At 45.7% G+C, this 24749-nt stretch overlaps 1 protein-coding gene and 1 long non-coding RNA gene across 4 annotated transcripts in view; both read right to left on the reverse strand.

The window, feature by feature from the left end:
* The window catches only part of cdkn2a/b (cyclin-dependent kinase inhibitor 2A/B (p15, inhibits CDK4)), a 67162-nt gene extending 53148 nt beyond the window's left edge, over positions 1-14014 (reverse strand). The window contains exon 1 of the mRNA XM_080188685.1: positions 13929-14014. The gene's annotated coding sequence lies outside the window, so the exon portion shown is untranslated. The remainder of the gene's footprint in view (positions 1-13928) is intronic.
* An 810-nt stretch (positions 14015-14824) lies between these two features.
* On the reverse strand, positions 14825-24526 carry LOC145342989 (uncharacterized). 3 transcript variants are annotated; one of them, XR_013886672.1, is made up of 3 exons: positions 24452-24526; positions 18325-18889; positions 14825-17074 (listed from the first exon to the last, which is right to left on the reverse strand). It is a non-coding gene; the product is annotated as an uncharacterized LOC145342989 (long non-coding RNA). The 3 variants fall into 3 exon arrangements; XR_013886670.1 differs by having other exon boundaries at positions 24015-24521; XR_013886671.1 differs by having other exon boundaries at positions 14825-17105; positions 24015-24521.
* Positions 24527-24749: the final 223 nt, after the last annotated feature.

The raw sequence follows: 24749 nt of genomic DNA on the forward strand, positions 1-24749 counted from the left end.
CAGGAACCTCAAACCTTTATTGAATTCTGACCAACAGCTGAGAACCATTTTGGTCACAAGAGGTAGGTGACAACATGTCAAACCCTCTCCTCCTCCCAATTATGCATAGAATCACACTGAGTCTACCAACTGGTCTACAGCAGTGTTTATGCTCCACATATAATTCTTCCCATCCCTATTCATCTATTTTTATTAAGATATTTTTCCATTGAGGTACCTTGCAGAACAGTCCATGTAGCAGCAGAAGTAGCTATGAGCAAAAACCAAGGGAGGATAATATTTTGGAAATTCCAGAAACACTGTTAGGAGAATGAATAGGAGCAGCAGCATGGTATCATGGTGGCACAATGATTAGCACTGTTGCCTCATAGCACCAGGGACCCAGGTTCAATTCCGACCTCCTATGATTGTACTTCCTCCCTGTGTCTGCATGGATTTCCTCCGGGCACTCTAGTTTCTTCCCACAGTCCAAAGATGTGCAGAATAGGTGGTTTGGTCACGCTAAATTGTCCCTTAGGGCCTTATCTTACCATTTTGATTCTAAGTGCTGGGCGGACTTGACACTGGGAGTGTTTCAGATCCAACTTTTAGACCCATTCTGAGGCGCCCCTGTACACACTCTGCCTGCCAAAATATCAGTGAGTCCAAATCACACTGCACAAGCCTTTGGGTGGGGCTTAACTTGCCCAAAACCCTGCAGCTCTGATCAGTGCCATCAATATCGCACGCGCAGAAAAAAAAATAGAATGCTGCTCCACTGCCACATCCCTCCTGGGCTGGAGAATGCCTCCCCCTGGCCCCACAAACATTGCCTCCCCACCCCCTGCAACATTACTGACCCCTTTATTCCCCCCACCCCCTCCATCACCCAGACCGATTACAGGCCCCTCTCCCCCACTGATCTCAGGCAGAGTGGCAACAGACCCCCCTTTCCTCCACTGATTTTGGGCAGAGTGGAGTGGATCCCCCTCCCCCCACCACTGATCTCAGGCAGAGTGGCAGTAGACCCCCTTTCCCCCTCTGATCACAGGCAGAGTGGCAGCAGATCCACCAATCTCAAGCAGAAAGCCTTCAGGCCCACCACCTATCTCAAGCAGAGAGCCATCGGATGCTAGGCACTTACCTCCTCACTAACCCTCACTGATTGAGTGCCCGAGTCAGACTTATATGGAGCATGTCTGTTTTGCACTGATTCTGGATGGCAAACATGGTGGTAAAGGGGAAAGTGCCAGTAAAGTTGAGCATACAGCCCATTAAGTCAACTTAAATGCATGCACATGCCCATTTCCAATGCAGTTCCAATCATGGCCATTTTCAGGCCTTGGTAAAAGGGGGATTGGCGCGGAGGCAGGTGTGGATCGTGCTACTTGTCCCACGCCCAACCTTACAAGTTTTTGACCCCAAAAATGAGTGCACTGTGAAGGTAAAATCGGGCCCTTAGTGTGCCAAGATGTGTAGGTTAGGTGGTTTAGCCATGGTAAATGTACAGGATTATGAGGGTGAAGTGGAGTTTAGGCCCAGGTAAAATGTTCTTTAAGAGAAGTGGCGCATACTTGATGGGCTAAATGGCCTCCTTTTGCATTGTAGAGATTCTATGGATCTAGGAGCAGGAGCTGGGGCAGATTGCTTGTATTATATGATACAATTGGACTAGGTGTCGTTAGTTGGGCTATCTACTCAATCTGCTCAATAGACTGAAGCCAAACCTAGTTCATTTTGCTTTAGGGTGTAACTGTTCAGAGCTCTTTTAAAGCATCAGATGGCCTTTCCAGGGGAACATGCGGCAGCATGTTTCACCAATGGTTCCCCCAACCTGCAAAATACCATTCGGTGAATGGGTCCTTAATAAAGTTCTGTTGTCAGATTTTTTTTTAAATATCTAAAATTTTTAAAAGGCCATACTTTAGGCTTTTTTAAATCATATTTGTGTTCAATAGTTTTGACTTTGATGGTTTTGTTTAGCTTTGCACAGAAACATGGGAGTTAGTTTTAACTTTGGGCTGGATTAAAATGCTGTGACTGCCCATTACACAACACACATGAAGTTCTCTTTCACTAAGGTCGATGGGAAGGAAGCTATATAACAGGCAGAACCAACCAATCTTATTACCCTTTTCACAACATTACCCCAAAGTTAAATTTATCCTCCCAAAGATTAAGCAGACCCTGACTGAGAGGTCTTTGCATACTGTTGTACGTAAGAATATAAGAAATAGGAGCAGGAGTAGGCCATCTAGCTCCTTAAGCCTGCCCCGCCATTCAATAAGATCATGGCTGATCTGATAGTGGTTCAGTTCCACTTACCGCTCTGCTCCCCATAACCCTTAATTCCTTATTGATCAGTATTCTATCTCTATCTACCAGTGACTTAAACACATTTAATGAAGTAGCCTCCACTGCTTCAATGGGCAGAGAATTCCAAAGATTCACTACCCTCTGAGAGAAGAAGTTCCTCCTCAACTCTGTTCTAAATTGACTCCCACTTATTTTGAGGCTGTGCCCTCTAGTCCTTGTTTCCTTTCTAAGTGGGAAGAATCTCTCTGTCTCTACCCTGTCTAGCCGCTTCATTATCTTATGTGTCTCTATAAGATCCCCCCTCAGCCTTCTAAACTCCAACGAGTACAGGCTCAATCTACTCAATCTCTTCTCATTAGCTAACACCCTCATCTCTGGTATCAACCTGGTGAACCTTCTTTGCACTCCCTCCAAGGCCAATATATCCTTTTACAAATAAGGGGACCAAACTGCGCACAGTACTCTAGTTGCGGCCTCACCAGTGCCCTGTACAATTGCAGCAAGATCTCCCTGCTTTTATATTCGATCGCCCTCGTGATAAAGGCCAACATTCCATTTGCCTTCTTGATCACCTGCTGCAAAAACTTGACTCATGCACAAGGACCCCCAGGTCCCTCGGCACAGTAGCATGTTGTAATTTTACACCATTTAAATAATAGTCCATTCACCGTTTAAATAATAGTCCATTCACCATTTAAATAATAGTCCAAATAGTCCAAAGTACATATATACTTAGTCACACAAAATACTTTAGATAACAACAGAGAAAATTTTTTATTAATTTTGCACCCAGTATGATTGTATACCATTTTTCTCGATGCTGACATAAAACAGACTAATTCCTTTTTGCTGTCTGTGCCCTCTTTACTCCCCTTTAGCCCATCTCCCAAACCAAGTTTTTATACAAGTTGGAACCCATTTGAAATCTGACTGTTGTTTGAATATTCAGTCTCATTTGCACCGTCGTTGTGGCCTGAACAGGCATTGCAGGGTTGGTATAATAATTGCTCTGTGAGGTGTGCAAGTGATGATTCAAAGAGCATAACAGTACCATTCACTGAGAGCACATTCAAAATATTGCATCATTGTAATCTGAGAAAAATAAATGCATTGTACATAAAGCAGTTGTCTGTGCTGTGGCATGTTAATTGTCTCTTTCTCACTGCAATATTTTGAATGACAATAAAAATCCCCTGTCTTTCAATGAAGGTCTGGTCCGAGTGTAACTTAAAATTCTGCTCACAAACCCTCTACTTTGAAGCGATACTCCATATAACGGGTGGGATTTTCCAAACCCACTGCTGGTGGGCAGCATGGCAGTCAGCACCAGAAAATCTGGAGTGTGGCCTAAAAATATTTTCCCATTGGAATAAGAAAGGGCTGCAATTTTCCTCTCCTAATTTTCATGGTGGGTCAGGTAACCCATCCTCCTTTTGCATAGAAGAATCATAGAAACCCTACAGTGCAGAAGGAAGCCATTTGGCCCATTGAATCAGTGCTGAGAACAATCTCACCTATCCCCAAAACCCCACACATTTCCTCTGCTAATTCCTCTAACATTCACATCCAGGGACACTAAGGGGCAATTTAGCATGACCAATCAACCTAACCCGCACATCTTTAGTATGCAAAGAAACCAGAGCACCCGGAGGAAACTCATGCAGACACAGGGGGAATGTGCAAAGTCCACACAGACAATAATCTAAGCCCAGAATTGAACCCAGGAGCCCTGGAATTGTGAGGCAGCAGAGCTAACCACTGTGCTGCCTTGATGGATCCCACTCATGGTGATGGCAATGGTGTGCAGGTCCGAGTGTATATCTAGCACAAACTGCTGGATCAATGTTTATACAAGAATCGCCACCATTCCAATGGTGACCTTGATGCACTGCATGTCATTACCACGGCATCAGACAGAATGGGGACAGACTCCTCCATCCTCTGTTCTAATTTGCTGATAGCCTTGCTTGCTGTTCCCATGCCTGTCTTTGGAGCTTCAACAGTTCTCTGAAGGCTGGTTCCAGAGGCTCGGCATTAGTCAGCAGGAGCCTGGTCTTCAGCAGTCCTCTCAGTGTTGATGATCCTGGCTGTCATTGCCTCCACCGGCTGACCAGATGGTGACCCCAAAGCCTCTCTAAAACTAGCTCCCACCGAGGTGTGTGTATTTCTGAGTTAATGCAGAGTGCAGGGGAATGCACTGATGTCTCTACAGCTGATGGATCCTCAGGAGCCTCATCCAAGGTCACCTGGGAGCTGATTTGCTGACTGGTGGTGTGCCTCCTCATTTTCTTGCTGGTGAGTGTAACAGAGAGAAGAGATAATTAGCGACTGGCTGGATAGTCATCTACATTAAATAGCACTCACAGTGTCAGGGGTGGGTGAAGAGTAGCGGATGGGGCCTCACTGGGTGTTGGGAGATGCATATCTCGCCTTCAGCACTGGAACAGTCCCTGTCTCCTGCTCCTCAAAGAAGGTGAATGGCATGAGCTCCCACATTCCCCCTTCACTCTGGGATGTCTCCCTGTTATTTTGATTGATCTTGTCCTGCGTGAAGACAGATGGGCAGACTGTGAGAAGGATGGATGCCAGAGCAGATTATAAGCTTGCCTATATTTTGTGTGTGCTGCATGGACCTTTGTAAGGTTTGAAGATATGAATTACACAGGATATGACAAGAGATGAAGATGTTAAAGTGTATGAAAGAGCATTAGTCATGATGTCCTTGGTGTTGGTAATGTGTGAGATTCCTATAGACTGTAGCACAGTGAATGCCTATAGCCTTCTGGGAGTGTGGGCAGAATTCTCTCATTTGGAACTAAGTCATATAAACATCGAAATATAGAAAATACGAGCAGGGGTAGGATATTCAGCCCTTCGAGCCTGTTCCACCATTCATTATGATCATGACTAATCATCCAACTCAACAGCCTGATCCCGCCATCCCCAATATCCTTTCCCTTCGTCCCAAGAGCTATATCCAATGTTTTAGCCTCAACTACTTTCTGTGGTAGGGAATGCTACAGGCTTAGCACTCCCTGGGTGAAAAAATATCCCAATCCTAAAATGTTTACTTAGACAATGATCCCTGGTTCTGGACACCTGCACCATCGGAAACATCCTTTTGCATCTACCCTGTCTCATCCTGTTAGAATTTTATAGGTTCCTATGAGATTCTCCTTCATTCTTCTAACCTCCAGCCAATGAACAACTCAACCTCTCCTCATATGTCAGTCCTGCCAACCTAGGAATCAGTCTGGTAAACCTTTGCTGCATTCCCTCTAAGGCAAAAACATTCTTCCTCAGGTAAAGAGACCAAAACACAATATTCCAGGTAGGGCCACCCCAAGGCCCTGTATAATTATAACAAGACATCCCTGCTTCTGTACTTGAATACTCTCACTATGAAGGCCATCATGTTATTTGGTTTCTTTACAACATACTGTATCTACATGCTTACCTTCAGTGACTGTTGTGTGAGGACACCTAGATCTCATTGCACATTCCTTAGAACCATAGAACATTATATCACAGAAACAGGCCTTTTAGCCCTTCTTGGCTGTGCCGAACCATTTTTCTGCCTAGTCCCACTGACCTGCACCTGGACCATATCCCTCCACACCCCTCTCGTCCATGTACCCACCCAAGTTTTTCTTAAATGTTAAAAGTGAGCCCGCATTCACCGCTTCATCTGGTAGCTCATTCCACACTCCCACCACTCTGTGTGTGAAGAAGCACCCCCCCCCCCGAATATTCCCCTTAAACTTTTCCACCTTCATCCTTAACCCATGTCCTCTAGTTTTTTTATCCCCTAGCCTCAGTGGAAAAAGCCTGCTTGCATTCACTCTATCTATACCCATCATAATTTTATACACCTCTATCAAATCTCCCCTCATTTTTCTACGCTCCAGGGAATAAAGTCCTAACCTATTCAACCTTTCTCTGTAACTCAGTTTCTCAAGTTCCGGCAACATCCTTGTAAACCTTCTCTGCACTCTTTCAACTTTATTAATATCCTTCCTGTAATTAGGTGACCAAAACTGCACACAATACTCTAAATTTGGCCTCACCAACATCTTATACAACCTCACCATAACATTCCAACTCTTATACTCAATCCTTTGATTTATTATGGCCAATGTACCAAAAGCACTCCTTACGACCCTATCTACCTGTGACACTACTTTTAGGGAATTACATATCTGTATTCCCAGATCACTCTGTTCTACTGCACTCTTCAGTGTCCTACCATTTACCTTGTATGTTCTACCTTGGTTTGTCCTTCCAAAGTGCAATACCTCACACTTGTCTGCATTAAACTCCATCTGCCATTTTTCAGCCCATTTCTCTAGCTGGTCTGAATCCCTCTGTAAGATTTGAAAACCTTCCTCACTGTCCACTACACCTCCAATCTTTGTATCATCAGCAAATTTGCTCATCCAATTTACCACATTTTTTCCAGATCGTTGATGTAGATGACAAACAATAGTGGACCCAGCACTAATCCCTGACACCACTAGTCACAGGCCTCCACTCAGAGAAGCAATCCTCCACTGCCACTCGCTGGCTTCGTCCATTGATGTGGAGATGCCGGCATTGGACTGGAATAAACACAGTAAGAAGTCTCACAATACGTTAAAGTCCAACCAGTTTATTTGTTAGTAAACCCACAAGCTTTTGGAAACGTGTGGAGAAAGGTCTAATCAGAAGTTTCCACACACCCGACGAAGGAACAGCGTTTCCAAAAGCTTGTGGGTTTACTATCAAATAAACTGGTTGGACCTTAACCTGGTGTTGTGAGACTTCTTATTGTCTTCTTCCATTGAGCCAATATCTAATCCAATTTACTACCTCTCCATGTATACTTAGCTTTATTCTTCATTTATAGCCACTCAAATAATAATCTGTCTTGCTGTTTTGCTACCAAAGTGAATAATCTCACATTTATCCATATTATGTTGCATCTGCCATGCATTTGCCCACTCACGTAGCTTGTCCAAATCACACTGAAGCATCTCTGCATCCTCCTTACAGCTCACCCTCCACCCAGCTTTGTATCGTCTGCAATTTGGGGATACTGGGGGTGATTCTCCTTGCCTGCTGTGCTGCTAGAGCAGGGCAGTGGGCTGGCAGTCTTCAGCGGACCTCATTTCACAGGCTTCCCACTGGAAGCCCAGGCCTCTGCATGTCTCCCAGCTGAAGATTTCCAGTGTCATCAGCTCCATGCCGGAAATCAGCGCAGAGCTGATTACAATAGGAAATCTTCATTTCCATGTGACTAGCGATCTGGGACTGAAGACTCTGGGCTGCTGCTGTCTCCCACTCCCCCCACCCCTCGGGAGTGATTTACTCCAGTGGAGTTTACTTCTGCTCCCCACTAACGGGCTGGAGGGAACAGAGGTCATTGAGGTTCCCCAGGAGGTCAGGATAAGAGAGTGCCCTTGGGCAGTGCCCAAGGAGAAAACTGGCAATTCCCCCCTTGGCACTGCCCACTGGGCATTGGGCAGTGCCAAGGGGTGGGGCTGATTGGGGTGGGGCCTATTGGGTGGACGATCATTGGGGGTGGGGGGTTCCCACTGCCACTCTGCACAGGCATCACAAGCAGAAGGAGGGGGGATAGTGATCGGGGCTGGCCATCCAGGTGGAGGTGAGGGATTGGGGAGATCGGAGCTGGCTAATGTGGGTGGGCCATAGGAGTTGGTCTGGTGAGGTCTGGAAGACCAGCAATCGGGGTATGGGGTGTTAGCAAGGGCAGTGATAGGGGGTTGCAGGGCTGGCCAGCGATCAGGCTGGTCAACAATTGAGAGGCTGGCAATGCGGGGTTACTGCACATGCACTTATCTCTGCTCTGACAGAATGGCGCACGTGCAGTGGCCTGCTCAGTGCAATACTGCTGGTCTCTTGGGTGGGAATAGGCCCCACTCCCTAATTTTCAGAGGAAATCCCGCTAGGGCACTCTGCAGTGCTCAGAGTGTCAGAGATTCATTCTGAAAATCACGCTTAAAAAAATGGACAGGAGTACTCCCATTTTCATGCAAATTGGAGACCTAGAATTTTTGGGGAAGAATCCTGGCCATTACATTTAGTTCCCTCATTCATTGATATATATTGTGACGGGAAACCAAACCAAATCTTCCGGCCCTGCTGTCATTAATTATGCACCTGAGGTTTAGCACCATATTCTGTGGTGGGACATCCCGCCAATGTATCTGGGTGCCATACTGAAAAGGTGTCCAACATCACTGACCCACCATTGAAGAAAAAAGATGGACCTCCTGAAAAAGACAATGAATCTCCAGGAACACTCCGAGACTGGAAGGTGGAGCTACTTGATGACACTGAATCTGGAAGATCCACCTTTAGATGATTCCGCTCCCCCCCCCCCCCGCCGCCCCCCAACTCATTGCTGTGGTGTTCTGGGGTCCAACATTACTAATGGCCTCCACCTTGAACTCCAGAGGCAGCCCCAAGCATTGTTCAGGTAAGTCCCGACTTTTGCACGCCATGCTGTTCCAGACATGTTCTGAACCAACATGTGTGTCACGGAGAACTGGGCCTGTGGGGAGAACCCAGTCAGGCCTTCATTTACATCTGAGGACTCTGTGGGAAATTCATGCCAGCATAACACCAACTTTTGGGCTCCCACAGAATTCTACCCCCCCTTGCCTGCCATGGGGGGACATGGGGAGTTGTACCCTGAGAGTTGAGAATGAGGAGAAGGTTGATATACCCTGACAAAGCAGATGAGATCATTCATCCTTTATAGCCACTGGGTAGCGGTCCTCTCCTGAGGGCTGCAGAGACTGATCGCCCTGGAGTCCTTCCCCCAAGCCTCAATACTAAGGTTCGTGGATCTCCAACTCCCATCATGGGGGTAAAGAATCTCCCCCCACCATATCCCCAATTGCCTGCTGGAATTTCGCCAGTGCCAAGTCGCTGAACTTGGGCAACATGATTTGTCTCTGCTGGTTGCAATTCTGGCGCTTGTCATAACATGTCCTGGACGGCAGGGAGTGATTGAGTGTGTGGGTGCAGTTAAAAATAGCACTCGGAATTATGACCTGATGAAGTAATGGGAGGGTAGATGAATCCACCCTCCCATGCACTGTTCATTCATACATATATAATGAGATGAAAAGTCAACAATTTGGAATGGCAATCCCACCTCACCTGGTAGCACGAACCACACCCAATGATCTGGCTCCGGAGAGGAAAATTCCAGCAGTGATGTATTTTGAACGTAACTATTTTACATTTGTTAATTCATGAATAATTTAATTTTGATATTTACTTCTCCAGTTTCTCCTAAAACCAATGACTTATACTTGGGTAATGTTAAATTGATAATATCAGCCCCTCACCCAGTGCCCATTCAACGTACCAGCCTAGATAGTTACCCAGAAATTGGTTCATGCCAGGCTTTCAGCAGCTGATAGGAACTGCTGTGCCAAAATGGCGAGAAACAGACAACATTGATCCATTTGTGTCACCAAAGCATGAGGGGCTTGTGCGAGGCAACAGTTGCACCTCAAGAATCAGTTTGCTAGGAGAAGGTAATCATCAGCTGTCATGGATATGAGCACCAGAGAAAGAAGTAAGTCTGGAGGGAGATGTGATGGGATCAGGACAAGGCAAGCAGAGATTGACAGTACCCTGCAGTTTTAACATGAAGCTTGGAGAAGCACTCCTGTGTCTTCTGCTTCCATATTCAGGTTAATTTTTTTAATATACATTTGTGGTGACAGAAGGTCCTTTAAGGGGTATTGGTTTGGCTGCTCTGCAATGTGAGTATTAGTCACCTGTCCTTCAGCACCTCAACATCTGATGAGGGGCCCGCAATAGGCCTATTTATATAGGCCGTAAGATTAAAAACAGTATCAATTTGGTGCCCTGAGAACTGAAAACTAATATAATGTGTAACCTAGAATGACCATATTTGACTTTGCTGTGTCTGTTTTGTTCCTTTAAAAGCAGTCAGTAAATCTAGGCCTGAGTGCTGGCAGGGTATTTGACTACAGCTAGCAATACAGACAAGTCAAATCTCATTGTCAACTCTCTTTCTAGAATAGGTAACTAGACAATGATCAGGAACAACAAGCCATGACTGGTACCAGAAAATCCTGGCACATGACTGAATACCCTTCTTAAGCCCAGTGACTCTGAGGCACCCCAGTAGTGTCTAAGAATGGTCTTGCAGGTCTGCAGGTTCAGTTTTATACCAGACAGCCATCAATGATCGATGCAGTCACTGGATAGCCTCACAAAGTGATGTTTTAACTGATCAATAACTTTCGTCTTTCACTTGTTTCATAAACTATGAAGTAGTGCTGCAAACACTAGTGCAATGCCTGTACCTCTACAGATATTATTCAAAAGAGGAGATAGAAAGGTCAATGGATATAAAGTGCTTCATTTTGAAGTGCAGGGAACTATAATTACATAGGTAAGCACGGCACAGGATGGGTATTAAAAGTACTGCCAGTGATTCTGTAACGTTGGTCGAGCAACCAATGTTATTGACATGAAGCACAGCAAGAACCAGTGGGCTTTGGCTTACCCACAGCACCTATCACTGTGCATGGGGTTACCTGTGACAGCTCTGCTTTGGAACACAAAGCTTTGGCATTCTATTTCCTGTACTGGACACAATGACAATTTTTTTTGGTAAATCATTCCATCTGTCCTGTCACCCAGATTTCTGTACAAAACTACTTGACCAGCTCCCTACTCAGTTTTGATTGGGTTAACAGCAACGCTGCAAAAGCTTACTGTTTTCTGTGTGAGCAGTGCATTCAATAGTTTCTGAATTCAATACTATGAGCAAGTGATCTGAGAGTAGATTTTCCTTTTGCCTGCATCCTGTGCTGAACCGGAGAGCTGAGATTTCCTGTCTAAGGGCCCTGGTGTGGCCTTACCACAGTTTAAGGTCTAAGGCCTGCAGGAAGAGAGGAAATACAGTATTGGCCATCCAGGATTGGCACAAGATCTCCATTGGCAGTCAGAAGATCCCAGTCGTCTCCAAAAATACTAAACTAAAAAATAACCACTTACCTTTCCTTTCTTTGGCTTGTTCCTGGCCTGCTTGGTAATGATCTGAAGGCAGGCCACATTGTTATGGTTCTTTGGATGTCTCAGAATTTCTGTGCTCAGTGAATGGTCTTTCAGAAAGGAGGCCAGAAATGGTCCTGCCAATTTACCTCATGGTATTGTTGGGCTTATGCCTTCTCTAGATGTTTTGTGGGGAGGTGGTGGCATAGTGGTATTATCAGTGGTGATCCAGAGACCCAGGATAATGCTCTGGGCACTCAGAATCCTGCCATGGCAGATGGTGAAATTTGAATTCAATGCAAATTTAGAATTAAAGTCTCATGAAACCACTGTCAATTGTTGTAAAAACCCACCTAGTTCACTAATGTCCTTTGGGAAAGCAAATCTGTCTTCTTGACCTGGCCTGTCCTACATGTGACTTCAGATCCACAGCAACGTGGTTGACTCTTAAATGTCCTAGGAGGTGGGCAATAACTGACGGCCCAGCCAGTGTTGCCCACATCCCATGAATGAATAAAAAAAGTATAGGGCCAGGTCCATTCATCCCACCTTCATAAAATAAAAGCAAACTACTTCAGATGCTGGAATCTGAAACCAAAAGAGAAAATGCTGGAAAATCTTAGCAGGTCTGGCTGGATAGAAAAGAGCTGATCTTTCAAGTCCAAATGACCTTTAGTCAAAACCCATCTTCATCCCTGCGTGCATACACACACACACACACACACACACACACACACACAAGAAGCCTTACAAAATTCCAGAACAATGTAAAAGGAGAGATGCCAATTAAAATCAAACTCTGACCTTTCTCCTGATCCTTGAACCTAGGAAAATGGACTTTCCAAGGGGGGATGTGCAGTAAGCACATTTTACAAGGTTTATCATTAAACACTGATTTGAGCATATTTACTGTACAGGGAGAAAGTATTTCAATATGAATGCAGAGTACTGAATGCAGCACCTGGTAACCAAGGAAACTGACTTCCTATGGCAATCAAAGATAGGCTTCTTCCACAGCTATAGAAAATTGATGAAGGGCTATTGAGTTAAACTGGCTATCTTCTTTGTGAAATATTGTCATGACAACCAACAGTACGACAATGAGGCACATGCCAAAATACATTAATTTGCATTATGAAGTCTTAAATAACAATCTTGCTGCTGTCTTTACTTAGAGAGTGTCTTAGACCTACTTCAGAGTGAAAGTGCCTAGGGTGGCTATAATGACTGCATGACTTGCCAACTAGACCACTACCAACACCAAAGCAAAAAAAAAGCCCAAAATCTGAAATAAAATTAGAAAATGCAGATCAGGCAGAAAATCTCAGGTATTCTCCCTCAGGCTCTCTCTCTACAGATGCTGCTTGAACTCGCATTTTCAGTTTTTATTTCAGATTTCCAGTATTCACTTTTTTTTTGCTTTCGGACGGTTGCCTGCTCACAATCCAACAGCATGTCAACAAACTCTGACGCAGCCTTTCTGCTAATTCCATGCCCAATATTGCTCCTCATAAAGATACGGCAAGGGCCAACATCCTCTTTAATGTCGTTTGTTATTCATAGTGGTCAAAGTCCCTGAGAAATGGCTAAAGGTGGATGCCAGAGCATCCTGAGAATGCCACTGTGGGCGGCACAGTGGTTAACACTGGTGCCGCACACTGCCGGGGATCCGGGTTCGATTCCTAGCCTCGGGTGACTGTCTGTGCGCAGTCTGCATGTTCTCCCTGTGTCCGCATGGATTTCCTCCGGGTTTCCTCCCATACTGCAAAGGTGTGCTGGTGAGATGCATTGACCATGTTAAAGTCTCCCTCAGTGTACCCAAACAGAGTGTGGCGACTAAGGGATTTTCACAGTAACTTCATTGCAGTGTTAATGTAAGCCTACTGGTGACACTAATAAATAAAATTAAAACTATGTTTGTTGATTGGTTGTATTTTTGTCCCACTATCAGTGGTTGCATGGAAAGCAGTTTAAACAGAGCACTAGATGCTGCTCATTTTTACTGTTATTAGAATTGTGGATGACTATGGTAGCTAAAGCAAGTATAAATGCCCTCGGATAGTTTATCCACATCCCCCATCTTTTTCCTTTTTATCTTTAAGGTGCCCTCACAAACACACTGGACATCTTCAATATGAAACCCACCTAGCAGCCATCTTTAATACCTGTCATCAAAAACCATCCAAAGTAAAACTAATTGGATGTAACTAAGATGTAACTACCCTTGCAGTTTATTGTTTCATGAGGTTGTTTATAACTGATATTCTCAGCTCTTTAACCCAGTTGCAGCTTATTTGGGTAGCCGTGGTTGCATACGCGTAATGCTAGGATGAATCAGGGATATTTTGACTAGAAACCACATCATTCTCCCTGAGAGACATATCGAGAAACAGAAAAGTCCTCATTTCACTATGAAAATTCGCTAGCACCACACAAGATTAGACAGCAGAAAATTCGGATGCTAGAAGAGGAAGCAGTTTGCCACTCGCAGTCTGACTTAAACTGAAATAAATGTTCACAGTCATAACATATTCAGCTGTGTACAAACATTGAGACGATCACAATGCTTCAAATAATGGTATCTCTACCTTCGCATCTCAGCTTCTCTTCAAGAGAATTTTCAATAAAAAAAAATGTTCAGTCACGAGAGGAGAGAGCTTGCACTGGACACTAGTCAGCAGCAGTGAATCAGAAGCAGGAGCAGCAGCAGCACAACCAGTGAAATGACAGTTGGGACCATGTGATCAGTTCAAATTGAAAGGAAACAAGCATTTTTTTTTGCTGATTAATCCATTAGCGCCTGCCAAGTTCAAGCAAGATGCAAACCAGTTCACATAAATATAAACCACGGATTAAAAACGACTGCTGGCATTCCACAAACTGAAAACAAAATTGCACGTTACCTGAACAGAATTCAAAAGCAATTGACTGGGATGCAGAGAAATACTGGAACGGATTTGATCATATTCTGCTTACAAAGAGCTGTTCCTTTCCTTTCATCTTTAATTACTCACATTTAAAAGAAAACACTTCAAGGAGGAATATTTGCATCCATGTGCAGCCAGTGTCTATTTAAACGTGTTAGTGCTTGCGGACCTGCACTGTGGGTTTGCGTGGGAGGTGGGAGATCACTGTTTTTCCCTTGCTGTCTGCCCCTGGATTCAGAATCCAATATTAGTACCTGTTGCACATAATTCTGAGGCGACATGTGTGTGTTCAACAAACTGCGTGGTTTGGTGTGCGTTTCCATTCACACCGCGGAATACAAGAAAGCCAACACCAGGGCGGTAATATGACCTTGGCCTGCCAGACAGCTTGAGCCAAAGGCAGGTGATGTGGAACATGAAGCCAACAATTTGTTATGCTGCACAGGTCATCAGATTCTTCTGATCAAACGCTCCCATTTTTCAAGCTCAGCGGATTTCAAGCTTATTCTTCTTGGCCTTTTGGGATTAATGATGACATATTGGCAACTCAAAGCAAACACATTTGCAAAATTTCACTTTATTAATAGAAGTAAAGACTTTGGGTATCATTGGGAAATTGTGACCAAAATGTGGTTGAAACTGTGCTGGTTATGACTACAGCTTATGTTTCCACTGCAGTTATGATCACAGACCTGTTTCCCACAAGCAAGTGCAATATGGGCAGCAGATTGGAACATCATTACTTACTTTTCCATTAAGAAATATTGCTTGATGTATTTAAGAATTATGCAGTACATTTTTATTAATACAACCAAAAATGGATTTATAACCAAGAAAAGGTGGCCAGCCCACTTGTAGGTAATGAACCAAAAAGACTACACAAAGTTTCATAATTTCAACGTCAGTTTCTTAAAAATCACATATCTTTAAAAGTAAAAGCTTTAACATGTGTCTACTGTGTCTTTATCCCAAAGAAAATGAATAAAATTCATCAAGACTTTCCAAAATGACAGAGTCTTACAATTTCAATTCAGGTTCTTGCAGTTTCAACCCAGGAGCAGTCTTGTGGGCAGAACCTGGGCACATTGAATCTAGAGCTTGTGTGGAAAACTGCTGAAAATGACAAATATGAGTGGTTTTTGGGGAAAGGTAACTCACTCACATTTAAAATTCATTGATCTTTTGCACAGGCTCAAAGAACAATGAACAATACAGCACAAGAACAGGCCTTTTGGCCAACCAAGTCTGCACTGATATGTGGTTTCTATCCCTCTGTTCGCCTTGTGTTCATGTGTCTATCAAGATACACCTTGAATGTTGCTATCATGCCTATTTTCATCACCTCCACTGGCAGTGCATTCCAGGCACCCACTACCCTCTGTGTGAAACGCTTTCCCCTCAATTTACGACCTCTCACCTTAAACCTGTGTCCTCTTGCAATTGACCCTTCCACCCTGGGAAAAAGTCTCTGACTATCCATTCTCTCTATGCCACTCATAATTTTGTAGACTTCTATTGGATCCCCCCTCAGCCTCATCTTTCCAGTGAAAACAATCCGAGCTTATCCAATTTTTTCTCATATCTAAAACCCTCCAGACCAGGCAATATCCCGGTAAATCATTTTTACACTTTCTCCAAAGCACCCACATCCTTCTGATAGTGTGGTGACCAGAACATTATTTCAAATGCGGCCTAATTAAAGTTTTATACAGCTGTAACATAACTTGCCAATTTTTATACTCACTGCCTTCTTCAACACCTTATCTACTAGTGTTGTCACTTTCAAGGATCTGTGTATCTGTACATCCACATCCCTCTGTATGTCAAGGATTCTGCCATTTACTGTATAACTTGCACCTGAATTTGATCTTCCAAAATACATCACCTTGTATTTATCTAGATTAAACTCCATCTGCTCAATCCATTTCACTCCAATTGCTCATACAGAATTCTCTTGAGGCAATTGGATGAAACTGTCTCACGCATTTGTGGAACAGCAAGGATGATTGGCATGTAAAATCAGTATTATACTGGTGGAGAACAGGTAGTTGTTATAGATAGGGCTGCAGGTTAAGGATGACATAAGGAGAGTTTTACGATGCATTTGCCCATACAATGCGTGACCTACTGAAACTTCCATAAACAAACACTGCAGTTTGGAGGCTCTTATCTCTATATTGAAAGTAACAATTCTTTGATTTCCGTTACCCATTGGATGTGCGTGCCTAATGCTGCACAATGCTCAGAAGAATGTATAAGATGCCTTTAGTGCAGAGGTTAAAATCTCCACAGACTTTAACTTGTGCTGTTTTAGTGCACTCATGATAAATATGTGTACTCATGGTAAATTTTTGTCTGCCACTATTTCAATGTAATCATTAAAATTTTTTTGAATGACTTGGATTAAAATAGACTGAGCTATAAAGGAAACGAGATAACTAATCAACTAAAAATAGTGCACAAAGGAAATTAAGGTCTCATGTGCTTTTGTAAAATTAAATAATGAAGGTAAATCAGGAACACACTAACTGATTTATACAAATTTAAGGTATATTGAATCTGCAAAGACAAAATCCATTGAGTCGGTGAACTTGGACCTCAATTCATTTAATATTGTAGATCCTGAATTTGGCAATGCAAATACTTCCAAATGTCTTTCTTTTCTGTTCTGTATTTTCAGAGCTGCTCGATGATGTCAGCTCCAGATTAGCCCCACCTACTGAAGTCCCATTGGTCTGCTACTTCACCCAATGATAACTCAGTGCTGGGATAGGTGGTTTTTGCCCAGGGTATCCAGGCAGCAACAGCTGTAGTGGTTTGAAAATTGTACAGTTACATCTGAAGAGAGCATGAAGAATCATTAAGAACATTTCAATCATGTGTCAAAGGAAAGAGTATACAAGAGGCTAACACTTATCTTCCCACTGAAATGTTTCATATTTGGGAGATAACTGACCCAGGGCATCTCTGTCTTTCCTTTCAGGATCTGCCAGTCTTTCATCAGAAACTGATCAGGATCTGGAACAAGATTGCCTCTAGCCAGAGTTCTTTCACATTAGGAGTTGTGTCAGGGAGTCACTATCAGGAATCCACGCCTCCACCAGTAAGGGTTCACCACAGGAAGGTGTCTTGTATGTATACAGTAGGGGAGATTTTCCACTTCAGTTTTTAGTGAGCAGGAAAGTGGAAGGAGCGTAGAATATAACAGGAGTCCCAAAATAGCAATTATGCCCAATGGATTTTCTGTTGAGATAGTCCCTGCACCACCCCCCCTGCCCCCCCCCCCCCCCTTACCAATGACGTGTTGGGGTTTTTGCCATGAAGGGTTGGAAACCTTATCATCATATATTTAAATGTCATTAGGCTTCCTCACTGCATCATCCCCTGGTGTAAGAAAATCCTCCTGCCAATGTGATGTCACATCGGTGGGATTGAAAACAGGTTTTGTAAAATGGGGAACTGGGGAATAGAATTGCCAGGAGTGCACAGCTAAGTGCAGCTCCCAGGGGAACAAGAGTCATGCCAAGGCGATTCCTTGACACTGCCCCCTCGACTGGGCACTGACAAGGGGCAGTGCCAGAGAGGCTGCCTGGTTTCACTTCTGTTGGGGGGATTTAGATTTGGGGAAGTTCCCTGGGGAAGGGTTCCCTGATGGAGTTGGTGGGGGGGTCCTATGTCTGTGGGATGAGTGGTTCCATATCCATGGGGTGCCGAGGGCATATCTGTGGGTGACTCCTGCGTCCATGGGGTGGGGGGAAGGAGGGGCACAATCCTTCTATTTGTAATTTTTTTAGATCAGGACTGAGGGTGCTTGCAAGGTGGGCTGCCAGTTTTGGCAACCAGCCTCCAGAGTTATTTTCTAATTATCAAAAATATGGCAAGAAAAGTTGGCATATGTTTTACCTAGTGTCTTTTTAAACCACTTTAGTTGAGTTAATGTCCCAGGTGGATGGTGTTTTAAATTGACTCCAATTATTGGGGGGAATTTTAACAGTAAAGGGCGTGTGTTTGGATTCAACAGACTTGTTATAATTATTGAAAATATCAGCCATCATACCTTCTTCTGAATGCAACTCTGAATGCTGATGTCTCAATATTGGAGCCTGTTTCGGCTCCATCACCAAGTGCTCCATCTGCAGGAGCACAATTGACCATCAGGAGACAGGGCAGCATTTTTTTAAATTTATTCTTTTATGTGACATGGGTGAGGTTGACTAGTTCAGCTTTATTTCCCATCCCTAATTGCCCTTGAGAAAATAGTGGTGAACCTCCTTCTTGACCACTGCAATCTATGTCGTGTAGGCACACCCACAGTGCTGTTAGAAAGGGAGTTCCTTCTAAGTGGTGGAGATCAAGTACTTGGAATCGAAGTAGCCCCGGTGAGTTGCTGCAGTGCATCTTGTAGATGGTCCATATTGCTGCCACTATGCATCGGTGATGAAGGAAGTGAAATCTTAAGATGCTGGATTGGATGTCAATCAAGCGAGCAACTTTGCTCTGGATGGGAGAAGAAGTAGCATTATAATATTGTCATTGACTAGTAATCCAAAGACTGAGGATAATGCTCTGGGCACCCGGGTTCAATTCCCAAATGGATAGTGAAATTTGAATTCAATAAAAATCTGGAATGAAAAATCAAATTAAACCATTGTCAATTGTAGTAAAAATACATCTGGTTCTCTAATGCCCTTTAGGAAAGGTAATATGCTGTCCTGACCTGATCTGGCCTACATGTAACTCCAGACCCCTAGCAATGTGGTTGACTCGATGCACGGTGGCACAGTGATTAGCACCACTGCCTCGTAGTGCCAGGGACTCGGGTTCGATTCCCGGCTTGGGTCACTGTCCGTATGGAGTTTGCACTTTCTCCCTGTGTCTTTGTGGGTGTCCTCCACAGTCCAAAGATGTGCGGGTTAAGTGGATTAGCCATGCTAAATTGCCCCTTAGTGTCAGGGAGCTAGCTAGGGTAAATGCATGGGGTTATGAGGATAGGGCCTGAGTGGGATTGAGTTGGTGCAGAGTGGACAGGCCAAATGGCTGCCTTCTGCATTGTAGGAATTCTATGATTCTAATGGCCCCGTGAAATGGCTCAGCCAGCCACTCAGTTCAAGTGTAATTAGAGACTGCCAACAAATGCTGGCCACCAGATATAGCTCTTTGCTAGCTCTTTAATTCTCAGAATTCCACTATGACCCTCATATAATTTATCTACCCTCACCACCAGTTTCTGTGTTGTGTCTGCAGGATTGATACTAGGAGGTACAAAGACTAGCAAACTGAAGGAGCTTTATTAATGAAGTGGGTTCAGTACAGGCTGCTTCTCTATTCTGCACAGTTACCTGCGCTGGTGATCAGTAACTTCACTTCTGCTGATGTCCTGCATTTATCATTATACAGTGCTCAGCACAGCCTCAGTGCTGCTTCTCTGAAATCAACATAAATACGTAACACCGACCGTGTGCAAAGCCTCTGTGCCAAGTGCCCACTCTGCTCACCATCTGCCCAGTGCCAAGGGCACCTCCTTTTCAAAGGCTGAGTCTGCCTTTGCTCAACTGGCCCCCTAATGGGGCTGGAGTGACGCCTGGGGCAGCTACGACCAGCTCCCACTCTATACCCATCTCCCTTCAGCTGGTCTGTTCTTGAAGATGTGGGTAACCCATGCGCTTGTTTCAACATGTCAACATTCAACTTTGACAATCTGTTAATGAACTTTTAAAAAGCTTTAATTGGCCTAAGTATGGAGAAGAGCAGGATTTCTGCCTCGCCATTCCCCATCCTAGTGAACAGTGTGAGTGTCAGGAATAGTGCAGCCCAGCACCAGTATTTTGGAGGCCGCTCAGTATGTTTCTGTCATCCAGAGACTTAGAAAATTCAGTCCAAGGTGTCTGTTTTCCTATTGAAAGAGCCAGATATGTTCACATTCTCTGTCTACACACATTTGGTCTAAGGTCTCTACAGATTTATTTGATTGCTGTTCCACAGAGTTGTCTACCCATGGAAAAAGACATTCCCTTGATGCCTGCAACGTCGATCCTCTCCATTCCCTCTGCAGTCAAAGGCCGTGTGTGCGGAAGGCCTGTCAGTGTGTCACAGCTGCCTTGCAATGATGATCCTTTTCATCGATGGCCCCTGTGGTGTAATATCTATGCTCAGCTGTGTAGAGCTTGCACTAACTGAGACAGACACTCCGCACCAGTCCCTGCCTCCAGTGTCTGCTCTTGCTCACTTGTGAACTCTGAGTCACCAGGTGAAATCCTAAAATGTGAGTATGTGTTGACATATGATAAGCATGAATCTTGTTTCACTGAGTCCATGGAATAAGTCACCTCTTCTGAGGCTTCATTGTCCGGCAGATCCACTGCCTGCTGTTGTACATGTGAAATCTCTGGTGGAGAGGGAAGATATGTATCAGTACTGGAGAGACTGTAACTTCCATTGTTGTGTTATGATTATATTTCACCCGCTACTGAAATCATGGGGGCGATACTTCAAAAAGGGCCGAATTGGTGGGAAAACTGTTCTAGATCACCACTGTTTTCTCAGTTCAACTTCACACTTGAATTTCCACACTCTGTGCAATGCAGAGATCACAATTGTGAATCTCATTAAAAACCCAGTGGGACAGGGCCTATTCACGCTGGAGTTTGACAGTTCTGGAACTCTGCGCATGTGCAGTGGCCCCGACCTGTCAGACTCCCCATTTGCTGGCCAGCCTGGGACCACCGCAGTGTTGCCTCTCCAGCCCCTGCCATGGCCCAATCGTGGCCCCCGCAACAATTCCCGGACCAACCCTGACCCCCCCCCCGCATCCTGATGTCCAGCCTCCCGCACCCAGCAGCGGTGAACCCCCACCACCACCCCCCTCACCCTGGCAGTCCCCCCTCTCTGCTGACCCACCCCTGGGATCTCAGCCCCTCCTCCAGCAGACCCCGCCCCCGCTGACACACCCGGGAGGCAAGCCCTCCCCCACTGCAGACTCACCCCTTCCCACAGCCCGCCCGATCACTGGCCTCCCTCCATTCCAGGCCGATCCCATGCAGAGTGTCAGCGGAACCCCCCCACCCATTGCCCCTTGGCTGTGCCTGATGCCCAGTGGGCAGTGCCAAGATGTCTTCTGGGTATGGGTACTTTGCCCCTTGGGCAGTGCCGGGGGCACAGACTGGCTCTGCCAGGGTGCCCATGTCCAGGGGGCACCATCCCCCTGCTGCCAACCCCCTGGGGGGGTGGGGGGGGGTCCCTCTTTCATTCCAGTGGGGTCTCTTGCTAGTTCCCCGAACATAGGGATCTACTCTAAACCCCACAGGAATGAAGTACTCCTGGCAGAGTGGGAGATTCAATCGGGACCAGCAAGTTCCTGCTAATGACATAGTTAAGCTACATTAAAAAAAAATTCAAATGAATTACCTGTCTTCGGTTTTCAGTGTGGTCTGGTCTCTGACTGTTCTGGGAGATTCACATGCATTCTCGGTGCGTGCGCAAATCCCAGAACAAGGCCGATGACGTACATCGCCCAGCCCGACCCACCAGAAAAGTTACAGGTTGGGATGGGAGGATCACCTTCCACATTACTGAGAGTTGTACGATATGTGGGTCATTGAGTAAGCCAGTTCCTGCCCCCACAACATCCAATAAATTCTTAAATGCTTCCAGGGCTCTCACTGTGAGTCTGTTTTGAGGGACGGTTCATAGCTTTTACTGGTTTCAAGCTGTGCTCTCGCATGCCTGATCCTTGCTGCCTCCAGCCCTCCGGTGCCTGGGTGATGTTGCTCATTGTCGTCCTCCTCCTCTCCCTCCTCCCGCTGGGCAGCCTCCTCTCCAGCGACTTCTGGCTGGGTCGGCCTCCACATCCACACCCTCCTCCAAAATGCCTCCTCGCTGTTGTGCCAGGTTGTGTCAGGCACAGCACACCACCGTAATGCGTGACGATATCAGGGGGCTATATTGGAGGGCCCTGCCAGAGCAGTCCAGCCACTGGGACTGCATTCTGAGCAGCCTTATACACTGCTCCACTATTGAATGGGCGGAAACACGGGTCTCGTTAAATCCGGTCTCCGCCTCACTCTCAGGCCTCCACACAGGCGGCATCAGCCAATTCTGAAGCAGGTACGCCATGTCCCCCACGAGTCACGCCTGCACCCTGGGCTCCTCCACAAAGATCTCTGGGACATTGGAACTCCTCAATATATACGCTGTCGGAGTGTCTGGTGCAGGCGTGCATGATGTTCAGCTGATGGTCTCACACCAACTGCACATTTATTGAATGGAAGCCATTTCTGTTCATGAATCTTCCTGGGTCCTTCAGCGGGACCTTGAGGGCGATATGGGTGCAGTCGATAGCCCCCTGCACATTTGGCACCCCTGTGGTAGCTGCAAATCCTGCAGCCCAGGCTTCCTGCTGGGCCTGGTCCAGGTCAAATTTAATATACTGGCCAGTCTGGGCATACAGGGCTTCCCTGATCTCCTTCACACACTTGTAGATAATTGATTGGGAAACGCTGCAAAGATCTCCACTGACGGTGTGGAAGGACCCGTTGGTGTAAATGTTTAAGGGGGCCACTACTTTCACAGCCACTGGGAGTGGGTGATCTCTCATGCCCCGAGGTGCCAGGTCCTGCAACAAATGGCACAGATGTTACAGTGTCTCCTTTTGGAGCCAGAGCCATTGGCGGCATGTGACAGTCGCTCAAAGGACACACGTGTGCGGAACTGCCGGGATCTCCACTCCCTCCTTCTTCTAAACCCCTCCCACCTCCAGGGCGAACAGTGCCCACATCCTGCCTTTGGCGACCGTATTCCTCTCCTCCTGTGAGTGGTAAGGCCTGGGCCTCCTCTGCCCACAGTGTGGCCTCCAGCTCCTCCTCCTCAGCTCCAGCAACAACCAAAAGAACAGCAAGATTGATCGGTTGCATCACAAAAACCATCTCATTACCCTGAAAGTGGTGGGGGGGGCGGTTGCGTGGGGGCATGAAATTGAGAAAGGGGAGAGACAGATGGAGAGGTTAAAGATCTCTGTTCACCACCAGGCCAGAAACACACACTCCCCATTCTCCCCCACAGCTCCCCAGTAACACACACTCCCCATACCCCCCCACAGACCCCTGGCATCACGCACTCCCCGTACCCCCACAGACTCTATGAAAAACAGCAGCTCCCCGTCCCCCAGCCCACACACAATCGCAGTTCCCCTCACTGGAACCGCAACATGGCCACCATGAAACAACCCCCCCCAACCCTGAGCAGTGCCGAGCCCTTTGAAAGCAGAAACTTACCTCCTTGCTCACTTTCATTGCTCTAGCACCTGAATGTGACTTTTATACTTGAGGTATTTTCCTGACCGGCTGCAGTGAGCGAGGTGGTAAAGACAGATGAGCTGGGACGATTGGGAGTGAAGCTCACTAATTATATTGTGATGAATGCAAAAAAATTGCAAATTGATGTTTCGCCCGCTTTGGACAGGGGTCCCGATCGTGACTTTTTCTTTCTTGGTCAAATAGGCATGGGCACAGAAACAGGCACCATTCCCGCTACTCACATCACGCCCGATTTTCCAACATTTTCCCGCTGCACAACAGGCACCTGTATGCCTGAAGCAAAGTTCCTCTGCATTTGCGAAAACGGGGCCTTGTGGCTGTATTATTCGGTTTCCTTCAAGCAGCTAACATTGGTTAAATTTAGGAAAACCAGGTCTACAGGTAGCAAACAAATGTAGGCTGCTGCCAAGAAGGTAAATGTTTAAAGTATGCTTACCTGAATGTGGTGGGAGAAGCTGGAATGCTCCTCTGAGCTATGTACGTGGGCTGTTGCTGGCTGCAGATTCCTCCTCACTCATTAAAACCTTAATTCCAATCTGACCAGCTCCCCTGATCCCTGCCACCACTGCCCTTCCATCTGGGCCTCTCCGCTTCCTTCCCCAGTCCTTTGAAGTCCCCAGAGGCAGCCTCAGCCAGTTGCCAACACACCCCTAGCTACCATTGCCCTGCCTGACCTGGTTGTCTGCCCTTCCTTTTGATATCCTGCGCACCAGCGCTGGCATATTATTGTCTAATTCCTCTTTGCTAGTGCACTCCCTCAGCAAGCCCAGAACAACATAACAAATGCATGTGAGTCCTTTCCATTAAGATGTCGTGGTTATCCCCTAGACCCTAGGGGCCCCTATTTATAAGATTGGAATCTTCTGTTCTCACCCAAATGTGCAGCATTCAATCTTTTCTGTTTTGTCTCTCCCGACTTGCCCAATACACTCACCAGCTGGGCCGTGCCTTTCCTCTCATGACCAGTAGGTGTCAACGATGGCTACAAACAAACCCCAATCACACAGAGGCCCATCTTGTCACAAGTCACAGGTTTGATTTTATAACCACACTGGGTTTTCTGCATTGCTGCTGTATAACCACAAAATAATTTAGTTTGTAGCAGATACATGGTGCAAATTTAAGTCAGCAAACTAGTGCTATATTTCATATGTGTGCTGCATCATGGGCC

The sequence above is a fragment of the Carcharhinus amblyrhynchos genome, chromosome 5, assembly GCF_965287045.1.
Source record: "Carcharhinus amblyrhynchos chromosome 5, sCarAmb.v2.hapA, whole genome shotgun sequence".
Classification (NCBI taxonomy): Eukaryota; Metazoa; Chordata; class Chondrichthyes; order Carcharhiniformes; family Carcharhinidae; genus Carcharhinus; species Carcharhinus amblyrhynchos.